General features: G+C 38.8%; 1 long non-coding RNA gene across 2 annotated transcripts in view; it reads right to left on the reverse strand.

Moving 5' to 3' along the window:
* The window catches only part of LOC112450292, a 49,808-nt gene extending 27,108 nt beyond the window's left edge, over positions 1 to 22,700 (reverse strand). For both annotated transcript variants that reach the window (XR_003038857.2, XR_003038858.2), the window contains exons 1-3: positions 22,667 to 22,700; positions 22,500 to 22,563; positions 21,097 to 21,138 (exon numbers count right to left, since the gene is read on the reverse strand). This is a non-coding gene — a long non-coding RNA (uncharacterized LOC112450292). The remainder of the gene's footprint in view (positions 1 to 21,096; positions 21,139 to 22,499; positions 22,564 to 22,666) is intronic.
* Positions 22,701 to 23,657: the final 957 nt, after the last annotated feature.

Consider the following 23,657-nt stretch of genomic DNA (forward strand, 5'->3'; position numbering starts at 1 on the left):
AGCAGCCTCTTTCTCTGCTGCTGTCAGCAAACCCTGCCCCATTTCCTATTGAAAAATTAAATCTTACTCTTTTTTTTATTTATAAGTATGATTGTTGAAGCTTATGGCTCACTTAGGAGCTAAGTGGGGGATCATTTAGTAAAAAGGATGAAGAAAAAGTACAGAATAGGGAAAAGTGAGTAAGCAAAATTTATTTCCTTTTCAGCCAGCTGAAAGGAAATTTATTCTTTTTCCGAAAAAAAAAAATCTTTTAACTGTGCCGGACATTCTTCCTGGATTACTAAACCTAAATCAGGGTAAAAGGTCTGGTTTAACAGATTTTCATTGATATGTTTGAGAATTCATGAACAAAAGAGGAAAAAATACCTTGAAATTTCATTCTGCTTGCTGGAATGAAGGATGGATTTGTATTTCTGCGCTGTGGAGGGGCAAAGCAAGCCAACATGAGTAATGAAACTACTCAATAGTCTAACAAAAGGGTAACAGTGATACTCTGGTTGCACTAGTCTTTCCCCCCCTCCAAGCGCTGCTGTAAACATGGAGAGCTATTTTTGGAACTCCTTGGGTGCAGGTGTCCAATTATATTTCACACACTTGTGAAGGTGCACTGGTAGGGGACCAGGACTGACTCACTTTACTGTCCCTCAGCAGGCAAGACAAAAAAGGAATGGAATAAAGAGCAATCCTTGAAGGAATGCCTATCGCCCGCCACCTTTCATGCCGTAGGTTTAGACTAACCTAATTGTATGTTGAGAAAGGACAGGGTTGTTGTCTTTTAGTCAAACCTTAAAAATAATGTTATGCGCACTCATGGAATATCACAAGGTGTCATGCAAAGAGTATAAAATGAATTTCTCTCAGCTACTACCACAGCAGATTTTAGCTCAATATCTGTAAAGTCTTTTGAGTTATAATCACTTTTGTGTTGGCTAATGTCAATCAGCTATGGCAGCCATCTTGAATTGGATTGACCTCAAAAGTTAATAAGTTGTAGCTCTACATCCAGTGCTTACTTTTAAAATGTTTCATTAAAATCCAGCGAGTGGTTCATGAGGTATTTTGCTAACTGACAGAGTTGACTCCAGTTGTTAATGCTGCAGCTTCAAGGAAAGATCTCACACTGAGAAGCCCTTTGAATATGTGTTATTGACTCTCAACAATCGCATTACATTTTAGCACAATATGTGCAAAACTGACTAAATTATGTCAAGTTTGTTGTGCTTTCAAATAACATTTGGCTGTAGTGTCCATCTTTAACTGAGTTGACTCCAAATGTTAATCAGCTGTAGCGGTATATCTGATGGAATTCAGTCATTCTTGAGATATTTTGCTAACAAACAGACACAAATGTGGACGAGGGCAAAACCATTTCTGTCCGCTTTCAATTTTCTGTGTCAGGTAATAAAAAGTAGAAGTAAAGAGAAAAAAAAAGAACAATTTTGATCATTCTTAGCCTGTAAAATGCAGTTAATTGACTTTCTTCCTCTTTGGGCTGAACACCTGTTTGTTTCTCACAGATCTGAAGGACCTTGCTGAGACACTTTGCAGTTTCCTGCACAACAGAGGACGTGTTCATGCGAGCTGTGGAGCTGGCTGATGTCGGGCTGGGGATTCAGGGTAAGGGTCAGGTCTCTTCGGCGGTGTGAGGTGAATCTTTGAGTTTGCCGAAGCTATTTGTTTACTGCTTGCACACATTTTCCAGACCAGATAGTTTTGACATCCTTTGGGTTTTCTTTCCGTGGTGCTCCTTCCGCTGTGTTCTTTTCTTTTTGCCGAGATGGAAGGCGCTGGTGGGTGGAGAGAGGATTTCAGAGGTCCTGTTTCTGTTGGTGACTAAACATGCTTCACATTCTGCAGCAAAGTTTTTCCTGAAATCAATAGGCATATCTGCTAAAACTGTTATTCTTAACCTGGGGGTCCTGACCTCCAGAGTATTGCAGCAGATTCAGCCGGGTTTGCAAGCTATCACAGGCAGAGATAGTTTCTCGGAAAGAAAAAGGTCACGTTAAGGGGAGGTGGAAGATGAAGACTCAAACACAAGTTAAAGAGGCAGGCAGATGAGGTGGCAAACAAATGAAACTGAACAAAGTGGGGCAGGTCTTAACAAAGACCCAGAACTAAATTAAACGCCTATCCATATGTTGAGAAAAGAGGTAGATATAGCCATTTCGGTCAAATCTTTAAAAAAAAAAAACATTTTGTAAGGTGACGCGAGATATCGTGAGTTCTTGCACGAGTCAAATGATTTACGTCAACTGGGAGTGCCAGTATGCAGATAAGCCTCCTCTACTACCTCACCAAATTTTAGCTCAATATCCATACAAATGACCGAATTATAGCAGTTTGTGAGAATAGGATTAACTCCAAAAGCAAAGCAGTTGTAGCTGTACATCCAGTGATTACTTCCTGAGAGTTTCATTTTAACCCATTCATTAGGAAAGGTTCAGGGTGGCCGTGGAAGGAAGAGTGGTTGACTGTCAATCGCAAAGTTGGCATCTTCCATTGCAGGCTTCCTCCACCACATGCCTAAGCGTCCTTGGGCAAGACGGTGCACCTCAAATTGCCTTAGATCTGCGTATTGGTTTGTGTGTGAATGGGTGAATGTGGCTTGTAGTGTATCAGTGCTTCGAGTGGTCAGTAAAACTAGAAAAGTGTTATATAAATCCAGTCCATTTACAGTTTACTACCAAACGCAGGTGGCTCACTCCATGAGGTTTGTACGACAAATAAATACACGTACATCGTTTGGGTGTCCCTAGTCTCACAAAAAAGTAGAATCGGCTGTTGCCTTGCATGTCAAAGTTTTAAATGAAAATATCTCACACTCAGGGTATATATTGTAAATGACTTCCAGGCACTACAACACCAGACAACCAAAGGCTGTTTGAATAATCAACAAAGGAAAGTGAAATTTAAAAATTACAACATGAACGTACAAGCAACCCACAGTTCTACAGTGCTGCTGTACTGCAGAACTCCAAGCCTCCCGAAGTGCAAAACAGCACCAGTAAATATGATTTGCTTTTTCAAAAAAGAGGGAAGTTTTTCCGAACAGATGAAGCGAGTTACTATTCATGGAGCAGATGCACTGGCCCATGCTGAATCGACAACAAACACAGAGCCATACTCTGAGTCTCTCACCAGCATTCATTTTCAGACAGACCTACTGATGCATGGGGTTTTTCCTCCGCTCCAAGATGTAGAGAGAAAAAAGTGCCATACCAAATGATCTGGCCTACATAATCACCCTGAAATGAGATGATCTGGAACAAGAAAGAAAGAAGGAAAAAAAACAGCCAACAAACGCTCAACATATCTGGGAACTCCCCCAAGACTGGTGGAAAAGCATTTCATGTAATTACTTAATGAAGCTTGGGGGAGAAAATGTCAAGATGCTTCAAAAGTTTCATCAAAGCAGAAAAGTGGTGAAAAATATAAAAGAGTTTTGGGATCCTTTCAAACTGTATGTGTTCTTTTATACTTGGGTGACTAAACTGTTGTTCAATAAAAAATAAAAAAAACTATACATAAGTGTGGTACAGATAAAGTGGTACTAAAGTACAGTGACCATTACCAAGGGTACATTGCCATTATAGATTTAAGCAGAGTTATGTACAGACCATATGTAATTAGATTGCCTCCATTTCATCAGAGCCAGTGTGCTGAACCCGGCCCTCTTACCTGCAACCTGCATAGCAATCAGTTCTCACTATGACCTACTCTGGTGAACCCCCGCTTGCCCTTTCTCCTGCCTACTTCCTCATTAGCGACTGGCTCTCAATGAATAAAATCCATTAGCAATCCTACTATCTCACCCAGCGTGAATCTGAAATTTTCCACTTTTCGTGCATTCACTCGGTAATCTTCTGCAATTTGCATGCCCACGAGCATCGGCGCGTACGTTTAAAGCACGCCGTTCACGGTGAGTTGTTTTATGTCTCACTCGCGCTACTCTTACTCATTGCATTCTGTTTATTTCTTTTCACAGCTCCACGCACTTCGCTCCCTCTCTTCCTCCACATGTCTGTGAAATATCCTGAGCTTACTCCCTCCCACGCTCGACTCCTCTGGCACACGATGCATCCAGGCTGGATGGAAACCCCGATCAGAACATGGCGTGCCTCCTTGGATCTAAAGTGGCCAGTGCCGAACTCTGAGGCTTCAGAGGATGTCCTGTGGTTACGGGCAGGAAAGGGTGAAGCCCAACCAATATGCTGCACCAAGCAGTCATTAGGTTTACGTTGGAACGTCGCTATGAGATGAGGAGGAGGAGGATTGCATAATCAGAGAAGCTGTGCATATTCAACCATACATATGTTTCACATGTTTGTGTTATCCATCGCCAAAATGAGTGAAGGGATTTTAATATCAGAGCACAGAGATCGTTGAGAGGCATGATCCTATCATAAACGTAACCATTTTCACTGTGAAGAAAAGGCTTTTTAAATTAAAGGCCTAGCAGTTCTTGAAGGAATGCATATCGCCTGAGATTTCCAGAGATTTAGAGTAAGATCATTTTATGTTGACAAATGACAACATTATAGCCTTTTTGGTCAAACCTAGAAAATAACATTATGCGCAAACTCATGCAACGTTACAATATCTCATGTGATCTCGCGTGATCTGTTAGTGCTCGAGGTATGTGTTGTGTATGACTGTCAGCTACTTTTTCTTTCGGCTGTTTCCTTTTCAAGAGTTGCCACAGTGAGTCATCCTCCTCCATCTAACTTCTGTGTCCTCTGTCCTCACTACAACTCCCTCCATGTCCGCTCTAACTGCATCCAGATATCTCCTCTTAGTCTTTTTTCCTGGCAGCTGCATCTCTAACATCCTTCTACCAATATACCCACTGTCCCTCCTCTGCACATATCCAAACCATCAGTCTGGCCTCTAACTTTATCTCCCAGTTGTTCAACCTGTGCTGTACCTCTGATGACCTCATTCCTAATCCTGTCCATCCTCATCACTCCCAAGGAGAACCTCAACATATTCTGCTCTGCCACTTCATGTTCTGTCTCCTGTCTTTTTGTCTCCAAACCATACAACATAGCTGCTCTCACCACTCCCTTGTAAACCTGTTGCCACCCTTTTGTCTCAAATCCCTCCTGAACCACTCCATCCTGCATGGACTCTCTTCTTCACCTCTTTATCACACTGTTTTCCTGGATGGTCGACCCAAAGTACTTGAAGTGACTGTCAGCTACTACCACACCAAACTTTAGCTCAAAATTTGTAAGAGAAAGTAAGAGGCCTTTTTACATTGACTGAAACCACTTACCTTGAAGGGATGCATACTGTCTGCAGCCTTTTATGCCATACTTTTAAATTAGGATTTTTCTGTTACAGGAAGTTATAGCTGATTAGGTTAAATCTTGAAGATACAGGATTTCACACAATATTGCAAGATCTTTATGTCTTTATGAGCACGTGAACAAAATAGATTCAGTAGAGTTAGGAAACAAAGTAATGCTGCCTGCACCGATAGCTGGGATCTGATGAAGTAACTATTCAGCTGATCTATGTGTTACCTGCACCATCCTGAAGCAGTAAACTAGAATAAATCACTCCCGTTGTGGCTGGAACAGAGCGGCGTTCTCTTCATCCCTGTCCCCTAATAAGGTAATGTTGTGCCACAAATTCTCCTAATTGAAAACGTCACAAAAAATATGCTCAGCACAAACACAGCTAATTGCGCGTGAGACTACAATGAGCGTGAGAAATGAATTGACTTGTAGACACGAGTATAGTGTGGCTCAACAGGTGTGAGCGCAGCACGGAAAAAGCTGCTGTTTTCACACACACAGAGCGGAGTTCTGCCCCGAAGACGTGAGAGGTCAGTTCTTTGGAAATGGGGCTTTTTTGGAAATGCTATGCTTACTTAATGTCTCTCCTTCTGTAAGACGCTCAGAATTTAGTTGTATTTCCCAAACAACAAGGCCAAAACCAAACTGGATGGCTTCAGTCTTTAAACAAAATACATCACAAAAGTGGTGGTTCATGCAAACACTATTTCAGACACCTTGACATCACCTTCATTCAGTTGCAATTCAAAATGTTGATATATTTACTTTTAACACTTAATAATACTAGAAATGCTAACACTAGCCACTAGCTTATATAATAATGCTAACCGGCTGAGCTGCAAATTGTTTAAGCTAGATTAATGCTAATTGGCAATAAACTTTTTTTTTGTTTTTTTTTTATCAAAGCCTTTTTTTAAAAATCAACTGTCATTAAATTGTGTAACCATAAAAATTAGCTTTCTTTCTTTTTTTTTTCCATAAAAGTGCACAATATATTGTCAATTAACGCCAACCATTGTCTGTATACTAAGCATGTGTCCATGGGCTACATATGTATCTATGCATATTTATATAATTTATTATTTTATTGAAATAAAAAGGACCGGAATGAATGAAAACCATGGTAAAACTTGTATTAATTTAGCACTGTGAAGCTCGAAAGACGAAAAATTAGCTCAGACACTTTCAGCAAACGCACCGATTGTACTTTCTCCCATCTCTAAAGGATACACCTGCAACACACTGATTTGCTGAAATACACAATCATAAACTGTCAGATGTAGTTGTGCTTTAATGATAATCTCCCGTCAGAGATGGCCCGCAGTGGCTGGATTAAAACAGGAAGTTTGACGCAGAACAGCCAGGTGTTTATTTATTTATTCGATTCAAAATGAGCAACAACCTACAGAACTCCACCCCCGGGCCTCATGAAGTCACAGGAAGTCCTGAGCAAAGCTCTCTGGTCTTAGCCTAACATGATGAAAAGTAAATGACAAGTGGGGTAACATGCACAGGGTTACACAAAATTATATTCAAATAATAACATTTAAATTATTCAATTCAGAGGTTACCTGATTAGAAATAATGTTTCCTAACCTTCAGTTACACAGACAATAAAATTCTTTCAAAATGTGTATTTATACAATTTTATATTCTGTTTAATAGTTTAATATAATCAAAGTATACAATATAGTTTATCATGGGTAGTAGAGACCTTCAATACAACTAATACTGATAATAAGTTTTTTGTTTTTGTTGCATTTCTGCCTCGTTCTCCAGTTTGTATTATTCTACAAATATTAAAATTCACATTATCTGTTTATAATTATAATTAGGTATCTTTGTTCGGGTAAAGTAGCTCCAGATTCATCATAATAATCAGTCCTCTGATGAAAAACCTGGGTTTATTTGGATTGTTTTGGTTAGTGAAGACCGTTTTTTAAGCATAGGCTAAAGATTTTAGATGTGTAAGTTGACAAAAATCACATAAATTAACATAATAATGCAGCAGTTAAATATATATAATAAATTAAGTTTTGCAAAATACTAAAATCAGAAATCCAGCAGGTCAGAATGTACGAACCAAACCTAAGAAAGTCCATTTCAAAAACATTTCATGTAATAAGTTAAATCTTTTTGGCCAAGTTGTTTTGCTTTCAGAAATATTCTGTTGAACTTGTGTATTATTTTAGTTTTTTTATGGCTGTTGAGGTTTGATATTAGGTCTGAGAAACATTATGAAAGTTTTGTTCCTCCTCGGGAACTGTGACTTCGAACGTGGGAGGCAAAGAAAATGATCAGGAACCTTTACAGGCAGCTTGACAGCGAGTCGAACCAACCACACCACAACCGGGAAGAAAAACTCTGCACAACTGTCGTCACCATGTGAGCACCGGAAAATGTACTGGTCATCCAAATGAAATTTATTTGTTAAAGATATTTTATTGTATTTTTTTTTTAATTTCAAACCTCTGCAGTTTGGCTTGCAAAGTACTGTGCAGTGCAGTGAATGGAGAGAGAAATTAATTGTTTGAAACTAGCAGGCCTTGGAGGAATGCATAGCCTCTGTTGCCTTGTATGCAACAGTTAAAAACAACAACAACAAAAACGTTTGTGATGACTCTCAGCTACTTCCACGTCAGATATTTACTCAAACTCTGTAAAATCGTTTCACAGTTTACCCTGCGATGGAACTGAGCTACAGCTAAGTTTGTGTTTGCTAAGGCTGATTAGCGGTGACAGCTGTGTTGAATCGCATTGCCTCCAAAAATGAATCAGTTGTGATTGTACATTCAATGATTATTACCTGAGAGTTTCATTAAAATCTATCCAGTGGTTCATGAGATATTTTGCTAATAAACAAGGTTTACTACAAACAGATTATGGCAAAGTATTAAAGACAGGTTGGGTTCAATATGCTAATGCTCAAAGTATGTGTTGAAAATAACAATCAGGTGCTAACACAACAAATGTTAACCCCGTATCTGTAAAATTAACGAGTTATAGCAATTTTTATGGATTCTAAGGTTGACTCCAAGCAGTTAATCAGTTGATGTTCATCCAATGGTTACTTTGTGAAAGTGTCATTAAAATCTGTTCAAAGGATCATGGGATATTTTGCTGACAGACAAGTGAACAGAGACAAATACATGATCGCCCGCCTTTCATGGCAGCGGGCAATAAGAATATACTGGTTTGTTCATTTGATTCTCCATAACAAAACCTAAATGATTTTGTGGAAATGCGCCTGATAATAAAACCAGTAAAAGGTAAAAAAAAAAAAAAAAACTGGTACATTCTTTCTCATTCTACCAAAGACCAGGCGTCGCTGCCCGGAGGTTCCACTGTCACTTCGGCTGCGCTAACAGATCGACTACACCTCGCCCTGACCTTGTCATCCTGCCTAATGCACACACCACATTTGGCCCTACTCCTACCTTACACTCGCAGGAGTTAAACACACGTGGCCTTTATGCCATCTCCCCCTGATCACGCAGATAATGACTGCGGGGAGCAAGTCAGGTCGAGGGAGTCGAAAGGCTCTACGCGTGTGACATACAGCAGATGGAGGGGAAAAAGAAAAAAGAAAAGACCTTGTCAAGATGACACATTCTCTCGAAAAAAGGATCTTATGATAAATGGTAACATATTATTAGAAGAACAACAGCACAACAAGGCCGAGGTGTTCACACGCGAGTCTGTGCCTCTGTGACGCAGCATGTTCTGAAAAACTGTTCAGGGTCCGTGGAGCATGCAGAGCTTTTCAGCGAGCTCTAATTTTATTATGTGTAGTATTTACAGAAATGGCTCTGGGTAAGGTCAGCCCTCCTTTAATGTCATACAAAATAGACAAATTCAACCCCGCTGTCAAGTACAATAGAGCAGAAACTGTCCCCAAGACTGCAAACTGTACTTGTGTTACAGTAATTTTAGTTCATGAATAGTAATAGAGGTCACCACTTATAAAGACACAATGAGGCAAAGCTGCTCTGACACACTTTTATAAACACTAAAATGTCAGAGCAAATTCATATTCTCTCTGCCTCCCTACATGCGGTTCCTCGCTCCTTTAACCCCCACCCCCCACCCCTCCATGCTCTCCTTAAGAGGGACGCTCACTCTCCAGAGGCAATACAATTTCCTGCTTCTCACTCTCGAGTCGCCCAGTCAACATGTCTCCCCCTAAATTACAGTCAGACCTCACGCTCATTACCAGCAGTAATCATGCAGAGCGAGATGGCTGACGTGCGGGGAGAAAGTGGCTGTCCTCGAGTGGTGTGTGATGTGTGCGACGTGAAGCCCCGGCTTCACCTGAAACTCGCACTGTTCGAGTTTGCAGCCTCGGTTTAAACTGCACACGTGAAATTGAGCAGAATCGCGTGTTTCTGACAACCTTTGTCGACCTTTCACACTCGAATTTAGAACTTCAGCTTTGCCTCTAAAGCAAACTGTATACCAGTGCACAGAAATCACAGTCTCATATGCTTATCTTGGCTTTTAGGTCACAATTCAGTAGAGTTTTGGTTCAGCAGAGGGAAGATTTGTTTGCACGACCAGTTTTTCCAGCGTTGACTATTGTGGCTAAAGTTTTGCCTTCCAGTCGTTTTAATTTCTATCCAAAAAATAAAAAAAGGCCTCCTGGATTTGCTCTGCCAAATGTGTGTGTTTGCAGAATGTGTCCTTCCATAGTCCATTTGAGTGGGACGATGCACACAGTTACCATCAATTAACTCTTGGTAGTCCAAGATTGGATTAGTTTTATGGTGTTGGATGCGTCGTGAACAACTGTAGCCTGTATTTTGTTGTGAAATGCTAGTGTATGCATGTTGCTGATTAAAATGCCAAAAAGTATAAACCCTATTAAACTCTCTATTATGTTCAGCTTGTGTACAAACCTCCTGAGAGCAGAGTCTGGTCTCATATTGGCTGCTATGTCAGTCGTGTTGCTTTGGCTGCCTGAATTGTTTGCCGGGAGCTGCTTGAATGTATGAGCAGCTGCTTGCAATCCAGTTTTTTTTCCCCCCCTGTTGTGACAGTAATCTTTACATTTTAGTCATACCTATTTGAATGAGTGACGTTCTACACTGAAGCAGTTGCAAGCAGCTTTTGTTCAATTGTCCACCAGTCTTTGTTTGTTGTCACTACTGGGACACAGTTTGTTGTGGCTCAGCTTCCTTCGCTGCATTTCCAAATGTGCAAGGAAAAAAGTCTAAGTTAGTTTTAGTTGTGTGCACAGAGGTTCAGCCTTGTACAGTGTTGCCACTACCGTTTGGGTTTCATGTTTTGTAGAGATTTGTCGTGGTTTTTGTTTTAAATTTCAGTCACAAGTTTTAGTTATTAGCCTCTGGTTTTTCTTTGTATACCTCACTTCCTGTTTTAAGTAGGTAAAGTAGCTCCTTTTGGGCTTAGGGTTCGTTGTCTTTTCTTTTCTGGCCATTTCAAATCGCCTCACCTGCAGCTTTCTGTAATTATCCCCCGAGTGTATTTATACAGCCAAGTCTTTTGATTTTGGCCAGATCCTTATCATTGTCCTCTAGTTAGTTACATCCTGTGCCCAGCTGTAGCTCTGTCACACTTTGTATTCCTGTTTTTGTAGTGCACTCAGTTAATCAAAGTTTAACCCTCCTGAAGCCCTCAAAAGAGAGAGTGACAAAGAGAGGTAGAGAAGCCATTGACCACGGGAGGGATATATGCTTACTCGTCCTGTATCTGGGTCCTTCATGATAGATGACCTATGGTGAATAATATGGCTCATCTCCGACTCAACCACTGAGTCAAACTTTTTGACCCAATATTCGGTCGAACCAACCCAACCTATGACCAAACAGCTTTAACCCAGTAACTGAGTTATCAAAACAACCCAAAGGTTTTTAAGTGTGTGGCGGCTGATTCATTTGTGTGACTGAAAATGACAACAACGTGCGCTGTCCAGGGGTTCTGCTTAGGTGTTTGGCAGTTTTACATCATACAGCTATGTTTGATCTGTTTTTAAATGTTCATGCACTCAGAAGGAATAACGGAATTTAAGGGTATATAACCCTAAATGTAAATAAAACTGAGACACTATGCAGTGTCTCAGTTTGCATGAAAAATGCAAATAATTGCTGCAAGAGAAAAGAGGAAAGTGAGGCACGAGCATCACCACTTCTTAAAACCGCTAGAAAAAGGTCCCGTAGGAGCTGACTTCAAATTTAATCTAAGACAAACGTGTGCCCACGCATGTTACATACGCCACATCCCATGTGAGCCCGAAGAAAACAGTGTGGCGTGTTTCCCAGGAGAAGTCCAGTTTACCGTGCAGATGGCCACAGATGTGGCTCTTTGGCATACGCTGTGCTCTGCTCTGGGTGCACCTCCCCTGCACTGGCCAGGGTAAACGCTGCAGCTGTGGTGTTCCTCAGCCACACGCTGTCGCTCAGTCCAGTGTACTCTCTGACTCTCTTCCCCGCTCCCCCCCATTCCCTCCCTCCACAAACACGCACAAGCAAACATGCTCCGAATCTCTGGGGACAAATCTTCATCTGCGAATTCAGTGAAAAACAAACTGCCATCAGAAAGCAACATATGGCTCGCCTCGACTGGAACACATCTCCTGAGATCTAATTGATACAGCAGCTACTGACCTGAGAGTTTAGAGCCTTCGAGGTGGAATTTGTTTTAGCCAAATATTAAAATTTGTGTAATTCTCAGTGCTGAATTCATGTGTCCACTGGGTTTTATATGGGTTACAGCCAGCTCTAAATTAAAAGGATGGTTAAAAAAAAAGCCTTTGAAGGACTGGAGATTCTTATTGATGCATGTTGGATGGTAAGAATATCTTTATTTACAAGGATAAACCTAAAAGGATCATTTTTCTTTTGAAAGGAGGAGGAAAAATGGCAAACAAGAACACCTCACGTTGCGAGATGATATTAGTGTGTAATAAAGAAAAACACAGACATCAATACAAGCCCAAAGTGGCATCGCAAAATAAAAGAAGAAACAATAATAGAAAATACACTATCTGTAGCTATTGAACCCACACAATTGAGACAAAGCTTTCAAAGCCGGAGCTGCCTTCAACTGTCTTTTCTGATCAGCTCCACGTATAGAAGGAGAGAAATCCAATCTGTGAATTTACAAGACAGAGAAGATTGTGTCGTGGCGGAGGAGCAGAGGTGACGTGAGGAGCAGATGGGTGTCGTAGGGTACGGGACACAAACTGACACTGGTCCTTCTTTCTGCCTGCAAACAACTGCGATTCTCATTGACAAAACTGAAAGTAAAATATCACAGATTTATATTAATTTCTGTCATAAAATACATTCCGTGGACAAAGAACCTCAAACCTCTGAGCCGGCTACTCATTAAATGCATCCTAATTTACACTGAAGTCCAAAATATAGACAAATAAGTCAATGTGTACATTTCAGAACAAAACTGAAGACAGTGAACACCACATTTACGGTAGGCAGGAACAAGTAAAGAAGTTGCACTTACACAGCCTCACTGACCACTTGCTCAAAGTTTTACACTAAAGTCACCAATTAAAAGTCCCGGAGCATTTATTAGTGGATATACATGTATGTATTTTTTATTCAAGGGCTATGAGGGTCAAGGTGGCGACGAACACTTCAGCAGATGAAAAGTGAAAACAAGGAGAACAACTTTCCAGTTTGCAGCCAAAAGCTCTTCAGTCACAATTTCCCCTTCAGTAGCAGCAACTTCAAAACACATTTCATTTGTTTTGTATGAGGTCTGAACAACGACTGGAACTAATGCTGGACCACAACTCAGATTATTCTTTTTTTTTTTTTTTAAATCATAGATGACACTCTTATACATAAAAATTGAAGAATGTTGAAAAAAATCTGATAGTTTGACAGCGAAAAGCATGCTGATGTCAGAAATCCAACTTGGTCCTTCCAAAAAATTATTGTTTTTTATTTTCAACAACCTGTGGTTGTTTTTTTTATGCTTTTTGTGTTTCATTTTGTCACATCAGCTGACCCCTGATAAGGTTCGGGTATCCTGTATGCATAGATTTTGATAAAGTTATGATTCATTTTTTTGCAAGAAAGAAGACTTTTAAAGTCATGGCTAACATGTATTAACTCCATGGCAATCATTAGGATAATAAAACAGCCACAAACCATGGTTTTCCCTCCACCATGCTTCACAATTACAGTTTCAGCAGCCCTGGAAATCTTCCTTTGTATTATTTAGGATTAATTAACATTGATATAATTTAAAAATGCTTCTAGAGGTTTTTCCAGCTTAGTGCAGCCTGACAGTACTTCCTCTTAGGTTTTAAAACAGCTGTTTTGATCAATACATTGTTTATACTGACTAATGTCTGCTGAGAAGAGAAGCATTTGTTATTATTAACACATGTTTCTTTGTATTGAACTCCTTTGCAAGTCACACTCCCCATCGCATTTTAAAAAAATAATTCTTTCCATATTTATTACTATGAGTGAGTTAAATTGATATTTTTTGGAGTATTAGAGCTATTTTGGTCCTTGTTAAGGGTTCACATACAAGCCTTCCATCCATATGTTATAGCTGTCACGGCACACTGACCAAGACTCCAAAAAACTATCTAACTAGGTTTGAACTCACCTCTAGTTATTTTCTCCCATTCATCTGCACAAGCATTAATGAGGTTGAGTAAGGTTCCAGTTGATGAAAAGATTATTTTCCAATTTATCCCTTAGATGCCGGGTGGGTTTAAGGTCAAGGTTCTGTGAGCACTGCTTAATTTCTTTCAACTCATTTACTTAAAAACATGTGCAACTTTAGTCCTGCATTGTAATCATGTCTTGGTAAGATGCTCAACACACACACTAAAAATCTTGCTTTTATATGAGTTTGCCCTTATAATAAACATCATAAGAAGACAGCATCAAACACTGGGAAGAGCCTACTTTCTGACACGGAAACAAACTGATGCGCTGTCTCACTTATTGTAGAAATGTTGGCGTAGATCTGGTTCAATGCTGTGGAGTAAAGCCTAGATATTGCGTTTCATATGCTATGAAAAATTTAGAACCTGTGTTATATCACTATCCATCCCACAGAGACACACATTTCAAAGCATATTCTCCTGGTTTTGTTTTATAACATCCATGCAAGTCTCTTTCTGCTACTTTCCTACTGCCTCGTCCTTCAGTGATGCAAAATACAAGTGTGTGTTCTGTACAGCTACACAATGCACAACCATAGTAAAAAACAAAAAAAAAAAACCCACAATAGGTCTTGATGCGGCATAACAAACTACTACTAACTAAGTCTCTTTTCTATTTCACTTTCCTTTTTTTCCAAACGTACAGTGGATGACTCCTAACAGATGCTGCTAACTCAGAGAAGATCTCTATTGCAGCCAAGACAACATGGCGTACGATAGATCTGATATCAGATATATCATCTGGTACAAAGAAAGAAACATGAGCTGAAGGATCATCTGGAGTCTCTCTTAGGCTATCGATCCCATCACACTACTACCGATACTGCAAGTCTAAAAAGTAAAAGAAATAAATAAAATGAAGCAACTGGACTTCTATTGATGTGGTGAGTTTCGAACTTTAAACTGCATAACTTTGGAATCGAAATTAGCTATCAATTTTTGGCTTGATCCTATACCCCTACATCAATGATGTAAAAATTGGATGAAATGTGACATCACCATTCAGACTGAGGTTGCTTGAAAAACACCGGATATGTATCCCATTTAGTACCACATATGAAAGTGATCCCTGGGTTGGATTAAAAAAAAAAAAGGATTTGTCAAGTTCAGACTGTCAAAAATCAGATGTGGTCAAAAAAAAAAAAATCGATTTGGGCCACTTTTGCCTGCCATGTGAATATAGCCTTATCCATCTTCTAAGAACCTCCATCTTGCTCCTCGTGCTCCCCTCTTTCTACACTTTTTCGTTCTACTCCTGTGATCGTCACAGTGATGACAGAGTGATAAAAGGGGAGGTGTGGACTCTAGAGGGATAACAATGTGTGCAAATGTTTCCCAACAAACCCACTCCAATTTACTAATCCTCTCAATGCTGGTCTTAGATCAGCCTACTTGGTAAACCTAGTGGCCCAGATTCACTAAGATTGTGCTGCAGGTGTTATCTCCTCCATCTTTACTTTTTCATTAGCTCCCTTAACCTGCTCTGTCTTAGCACCGTATTCACAGAGCAAACAGCGCTAATTATATGCTGGCGTTAACACGGCCATCAACTTCAGCAGGTGTTGGGCAATTTCTGCTTCTTTACTGCCAAGTTACTGCCGAAGCAAACTAACCTTTACACAAGCTAGAATGCAAACTCCTACAAAAAAACCTCTTCTTTGTATTAAAATAATCTATCCAGGTAAAAGTACAATTTTTATGAAGAAATAGTATTGTAAGGGTAAAAAAATACACCCGTAAAAGTAAAATATAATTTATTATAACACCGCAAATTTCTTAAGAGCAGTACGTTTTCTATTGACAGAAAGCAACAAAGATGAGTCGACCTTTGGCACCGGAGAATTTTCAAGGCTCTGAGCAAAGATAACGCCAGCCTTTGTTAAGAAAAATAGGCTCTTTTTAAAATCCTTTAAGACAGTGAAAGAACTCAGGGACCTCCTATATATTTATTACATGATTAAATTGAATGAGCATTCATGAAGAAAACAAAATGAAATAATTCTTAAATTAGAAAATTAGGTTTTACATAAAAAATGAGGCTCTCTGTAAAATCATCAGTTCACTGCTTAGCAAAAACAAGTCTGTTAAAAGAATCCAAACTTACAGTCCAAAACTATAGCTGTAAAGTTTAATAATCAAACATCTTAAACTTACGCAAATCTTAAATAAACTCCACTTAGGCTCCACGAGGATGACTGTAGTAATTGACTTGTTTCAGTCCCCATATGTCATTGCCTCTTTAATATGAATTCCAGTGACAGGAGCATAAGAAGCACACATTCTAATAAAATATTTGCTGATATCAGTAGTTTAAGGTAGCTCAGGTAAATCACAAAACAGCAATATTTTCCAGTTTCAAAAACTCAAAATTGAGAACATGTAACTCTGAGCTGTCAGGATTTGGCTTTTCGTTGAGTTTCCTTTAGTTTTTGGGGTTACTGGTTTTTTGTGTTTCCATTTTCTTTTTGGTTCATGTGTTCAGTTTGGGTTTATTGTTCCTCTTCTGTTTTTGGTTGTTCCTGTGTTTGGTTTTGTTGGTCGGGTTCTTTGTTCATATTCACTTGTCCTCAGCCAATCACCTGTTTTCCTGTCACACCCATCTACACCTGCACCAAGTTAGTAATCACTCACCTGTGCCCACTTCTCCTAATTACCTTCTGTCTTTAAAACCTGGTCTTCTCCTCCACTTACCTGCTGGTTCATTGTGTCACTCCCATGTGCTGTCTGGTTTTCCTCGTATTTCGCCATCTTGTGTTCTAGCAATCCTGCTTTGTAAATTTTGTTATTTAGTTTTAGTTGCTGCCTCATCAGCCTTTGTTTTCCTTTTTTGGTAATAAATTAGTTTTTTTTTTAATAAATGAGTCTGCATTCTGGGTACCTGTTCTTCAAACCCGATGGTAAAAAATCAACAACCCCAAAAACTAAAGGAAACTCAAAGGAAAAGCCCAAATCCTGACATGAACAGACTTTGGAAAAACTTTGCAAAGTCATGACAAAGCTGTGAAGGAAAAAAACTTAATATCACACCAGTGGGAGTCCTAATGTAATCTCAGCTTAATTGTTCCCAACCTAATCTTCATCTTCATCTTGATTTCAACCCCTCAACTCATCTGCGTGCATCTGTGGACATACGCGGAGACAGAAAGACATCCAGTAATTCCAGAACAGTTGTCGCAGGGGCCACGTTTTACCAATATGAGTCTCTGACACATACCCTGACATAGTCACATCCCAGAATCAGTTTCTCGTTTTGCATAAACCAATAATGTAATGGAGAGAAAGCAATTCCCTGATGAACACTGCTATGAATAATTCACATTAATACAGATGAAAAACATCCCAAGCTTTTAAATTTCCTCTAATCCAAGTCCATAAAGAAATGTAATGGCAGTCAATAAACATAATGTTGCAAATTTATTGTACAAACAAGATGAATCACTTGCATTTACATTGCTTGAATTTAATTGGACTTGAGTCTGAGCTAGTTTAATTTTTGTTTTGATGGATTATGCTTGCTTAGGACTGTCGCCACACAGCAAGGTCTTCAATTCTTTCCCTCCTTTACAGAAACTTTTATGTAGATTTGTACATGTTTGCCCCACACCCGCATAGGTTTTCACCAGATATCTCGGTTTCTTTCCCCACACGTGTTTTTTTCTGGATGCCATGTTTTTTAAAAAAAAAATTTTTTTAATCTCCACACCTGCTTTTCTTTGGATGCTCCGGTTTTCATTCCCGACACCTACATAAGTTTTTCTCCAAGCACTCCGTCTTTCTCCCTCACTCCAATAACATGCATATTAGGTTTACTGGTGGTTTGAAACTGACAATAGGCGAGCATGTTAGCTTGGATATATTTCTTTTATCTTCTGTCCCACTCGGCTGGTCCTTTAATCATTCGATTGAATGACCAAATTATAGCTAAGCTTGCCAAGCTGCTCAATAAACAAACTCTGCCGTCTTGTGAGCGGAGGTAGCTGCGGTCTGACATTTAACTTCCTTTGACGCCACAGGCATGAGGTGACCTTAACAAAAATAATGTTATCTGAGTTTGGAGGTCGTGTAAGTGTAGGGAATGCACATGTAGACAAAAATGTAGATAATTAGCTCAGTGTGGGCTTAAGTGAAGCTACTATCAGACATGCCTGACATGATGGAAGCCTCAGGTAGTGTGTAGTCAGCACTGTCAAGTTGTGGCTTTGTCTGATCCTAATAGGCTCTCCAAATTTACCAAAAAAAAACACATATGAGATTTAAAACGCAACCATATAAGGCTGTTTATGAGCTGGTTATTAAAATAGATGTATTTCTCTAATGGAAAGCAGGGAGTGGAGATGATGCTTTAAAAAAGGAAGTTAAATTGCACAGGTGTTACATATACACTTTGGTTTGCAAATACAAAGTTCAAACTGAATGGACGTCCGACTGAAAATGACTCCAATTCACTTTTGTTCTGTTTATTAAACGGTTGGTCCAATCACTCAGATTTGTAAAAGAAATTTGGTTAAATTTGTTCAGTCTGACTGCACCGACAGCTTGGCAGGGATATCTCAGCTTGACTGGTAATTGATACTTCAGGCACCTGAAAAACAGACTTTCTCTTTTGCATTAACATGAATGTTTTACCTGAATGAGGAAAACCCAGAGTTAGCCATTTGTAATGTCTGTATGGCTTTCAGAGATATAGACCCTATCTGCACTATGGATCTGTTTTAAACAAATATTTTTCATAATCTACATTTATTCTCCACAGAATCCGCTTCATTTTTAGATAGCCAGAGACAGGTTGAAAAATTTCTGTAACTTGAAGCCAGGTTGGAGAAAATGTTATTTTTTTTCCTATTGCTATAGATTTATTAGGAACCCAGACTTTTTTTAAAATTTCAAATTTATAAATTTACATTTTGGTTTATTCTTTACAAAATATGTATCATCCTAGATGGGAACATCATTATTTTTTTTAAAACAGCCTTTTGTTTCCACTGTTTTCAGATAGATCAGCTACTTCAGGACTAAAAGACTGCATCACTAAGCTTGTCTTTCTATCAAAAATAAAATCAATATTACAGTTAAACAACACAAGTTATACTGCATGTCCTCATTTTGTCATGCCTTGGCTACGACATCAGTCTTTTTACTTACCCCATTAAAATATCCATAAAGTGACTCCAGACAAATTGTAACTCATGATTCAGTGACCTTTTGTTAAACCACTCCATTAAACTGACTTTTATTGGAGCCTTTTCCGACCCCTGATTTTTTTAAACTTCTATTTGTTTTATAAGACATTTCAATGTTACATATTTTATTAGTTATTTTATTCTGTTGGATGTCTTTCCCATCCTCATTGTATTTGTTGGCAATCCTCAATTAGATATTTTCTGTATATTTTTACTTTTTTAATCTTTTTCATACATTAAGGGGTTTAGTAAAGAGGCTATATTATATAAAACTTGGAATTATAATACCAAATATAATGGGTTAATACTGCATGACAACATAAACAAAGCCAAAACAAGCTAGTAAAAATAAACAGCATATAGTAACATTAGTTACGTGCATTGTGTATATTCAAGCATCTTTAAAGAGACTTTATACACCAGTATGTGGCAGAGGAAAAAGAGTTGAGGACAATAAGTATATATTACACCAAAGGAAGCAATGCCTGATTTTTCAAATATTATATTTGCACAATTTTGCATGTTTAAACAAAGCACTACCTCTTTAGGACACCTTCTGAGAGAAAAAAGTTACCATTCCAGCATAGATTCTTCTATCTGACTCTGAAGGAAACTGCTGGTGTTTGAGCCAAGTGGTTCTTAATTAGCTTGAACAGCTTAAACAAACAAACAAATATAAAATTAAAGGTTTGTTCTGGTTCAGGATATGAATATAGACATTTGCTGGCACCAGTGTTCCATGGTAGTTCTTGGCGTATTGTTTCCTGGAAGAATGCATGACATTCATGTCTAGTTCAAAACAAAACAAAAAAAAAAACGCCACTCTAATCACGTTGCTGTTGTTCGAGGAGCAAAATGCTGTGATCTAAAACATCGTCTCAAACGTGACAAATTTGAGATGCAGACTGACTCAACACATTGGCCAGCTGATTTGCTTTTTTGTTCCATCCGTTCTGGTGTCGCAGATCAACAGTTGTATTCACAGCTTATAGCTTCTTTGCTTGCGGCTCTGGTGGATTCAACACAAAGGGAATACAAAGGCCGAATGTGGGATAAGGGTTGGCAGTTTATTGGCAGCATGGGTAAGATTATGATCAGCTATTTTGAAATACCAGTGATCTGCAAGACCTTCAATCATTAATTTGTAGGATAAAGGGTGTCTTTATAAATAAGAGTTGCCAAACCACTGAATTCATGAATAATGACAAATGTCTTGAATTGGGTTGGCTCTAAAAGTTAATGAATTTAAATGCTCAGTCAATGATTGCTTCATGAGATATATTGCCAGCAGACAAACAGGTGTGATACCAACAGATCATATTAAAGATTTAGGCAAAGATATTGCACAAGTATGGGGGATTTTGGGGATAATCCTCAGCCACTACCACACCAAATTTAAACTTTAAATTGATAAAATTGGCAAAGTTCTAGCCATTTTTGTGTTTCCCTAGGTTAGTCTGCACTACAGACCAACACAGACACAGGCAAAAACACTATCGCCTCTTGCTTTTGGTGATAAAAATAGATGTGTAGGTCTTTTAATTGTAATCACAATATCAACAATGAGTAACATTTTATGAGTTTAAACTATTAGCTCAAAATAAAATGCATCTTTAGTTTTCAGTCAACAGACTTTAAATAGAATTTGTACAATTTAGTACCAATTTAGCCTGCGCTGTCGTGTGTTTTTGTTGCAGGATAAAATTTGTTTGTGAGATAATGTAAAATGTCTTCGATATGTTGGGTTATATAATCAGGTCAGCTTTACTTTTTACAAACATAGCATGCGCAGAAACGAAGATGCAGCAATTTATCTGTCCAGCCCGTTCAAAAGCGTCTTACTTTGACAAGCTGCCCTGCTGTACAGTGGGCCAATCCGGTGGGACGCAGTGGAGGTCATATCTGGAAAGGGACAGTACATCAGCTGGACGCTAATCGGCTGACTCACCTTCACAATGCTCCCCTCTGAGATCGTCTGGGGGACCAGCGGCTGTGGAAAGGCAGAGAGAAATCAGACTGAGCGATTAGGTTAATGAAACAGGAAAATGGAGTTAAAGGACAGGGAAAGGTGGCTTTAAGGCAAATAAGTTTAGAGGAGAGCTGAACCAATTGCTCTGACAGCTTCAGAGAACAGCGTTCAGATGCTGATTGGCAGAGAAGAAATGAGAGTCAGGATACACAGTCAGTAGGTGAAAGAAAGATGTTCAATGTCCTATTTTAACTGGTGGAAGGTTAATGAAAGCAGTGCTGTCACACAAAAGTTTTACAGCTGTCTGGCTTCCCCGACTACCTGTTAGGTTAGTTAAAATATCCAATAAAGTCTACTTTTAAAGCTCCACTGAGCAGAAGTTATTGTAAAAACACCAGTGTGTTCCAAAGCCAGCAAAAATGTCAAGAATCGAATCTGGTTTTCTGATGTTGGATGTGACATAAGTCTGTACTGAATATTATGGTCTGTCGCCAAAGGTGAAGGCAGGGTGATAATGTTTATGCCTACGTTTGTTTGTCTGCACCTTTGTTTCCTGAATATCTCATGGATCGCTGAACAAATTTTAATTGAAACCTTCAGAAAGTTCTCTTTGGTTTAACATCTGCAACTGATTACCTTTTGGAGTCGATCCGATTTAAGATGGCTGCATCACAAAGCAATCTTAGCAAATGTGAAAAGGCCTACAAGTCTGTCAGTTTTACAGATACTGACCAAAGATTTCCTGTGGACATATTTGAGAATCATCCCCAACTTTGAGCACAAGACATCTTTGTATAAAACCTTGGCATTAACTGTCGGAATCAGCCTTGTGTGTCTGTTAGCAAAATATCTAATGACCCACAAGACAAATTTTAATGAAACGCTCAGAAATTAATAGTTTGCTATACATCTACAACTGATTAACTTTTGGAGTCAACCCAATGAATTAGCTTGATTAGCTCCACAGTTAATCAACACAAAAATGAACAAAACATTGAATTTTATAAATATTAAGCTAAATTTTGGTTTGGTAGTACAAAGCAGCAATTTACAACATACTCCAAGCACTTAAATATCATGCAATACATCACAATAATAATATAGTATACCAAAATTGTTATAAATCCATTATTCATCAACATAAGATGATCTTAGTCTAAAACTCTGGCATGAAACGTTGCATGAGATACGTATTCTTCCGAGAAACAGGTGTGAAATTTAAAAAAACACAGATACACACTGGCATCATAAGTGATAAGCAATTAACATAACGTTTAAGAAAGCATGTAAAACAGGTTCAGTCACTGTGATGGAGACCAGGGGTTCCATCACTAAAGAAATAGGATTATTGATATTATGTTGTGTTTAATTGATTTACAGACCATATGTTTCTTGTTTCAGTTCTTTTATTCCAGTTGTGTTTTGGTGTTTGGTTGGGCATTCTTCCTGTACAGGGAGAATGTTGGTAAAAGCAAATGTTAATTTGTTTCTAGAACTTCTGTTGGTTTAATTGAGGTAAACAATTCTATTGTTTGAAATGAGCACTTACCTTTCCTGGTGTGTCTCCTCAGTAGGGTGGAGCAGCAAAGGGAGATGAATTCTCTAGGTGCTGCTTAAAAGGTCCTGGAGCATACCATGTAAATTAGGAGGGGTAATGCTCTGAGGAGTTATGTTAAATTAGATTTTATTTTTTTGATTGATCTTAGATTTGTTTGGTTGTAATGATGTGTATGTATGTAAATATTTATTGGTACCATTTAATGTTTTGGTGTTAGGTTTTGGTAAATAATGTTTCTTTTTTTTTTTTTGATTACCCCTTTTCTTGGTCTGTCCAGTGAAATTGTTCAGGGTATGAAAGCCAGCTTCTTGTTGGCACAGGGTGTGGTGTTGGTGCAAATGTGACCTGCAATATTTAAATAAAATCCACTGCAGCCTCATTTGTTGTCATGCCTCCTTTAAACATTGAGCCTCCACTGGTCAAAGGGACAGTCACGTATAAAATCAGTATGACAAAAGAGGTCATGTTAAAAAGATATTTTGGCCATTTTGAATTGATGTCTGTCGTATGGTTAGTACCTTTTAAAGCATGACATCAGTTGTAAAGAACAGAACATGTAGAAAGAAGAAGTTCTCGCACAGGAGAAACAACTCCTGGCAGCTGAGTAAACTTTAGGACTGCTGAGATGCACTAAATGTCTTTAGTCTGATGTGGCTTTGGAAGGTTACATTTATTTGAATCCCAATCACACAATTAGCATTGGCAGCCATGTTGAATGTTCAATGTTCAGGATGTTGTATTGAGCAGTTGGGATGTAGGGCTTTAAGCCCTGCCTACTCCTCCTTTACACATAGTCAACTAATTACAATTAAATGCATTAGAAAAGTTTATAATCCGCAATACATCAGCCAGTTAAAGATTATGTAAATTACCAGATGTTAACACATGGAAAAAACTATCTGAAGCGTATTTTTGTTTTTTATTCTCATTTGTTTGACCTAAACCTATACCGCAGCCAGCCTACAGGGGGCACTTGCTCCAT

The sequence above is a fragment of the Kryptolebias marmoratus genome, linkage group LG19 (genome assembly GCF_001649575.2).
Source record: "Kryptolebias marmoratus isolate JLee-2015 linkage group LG19, ASM164957v2, whole genome shotgun sequence".
In the NCBI taxonomy this organism is placed as follows: domain Eukaryota; kingdom Metazoa; phylum Chordata; class Actinopteri; order Cyprinodontiformes; family Rivulidae; genus Kryptolebias; species Kryptolebias marmoratus.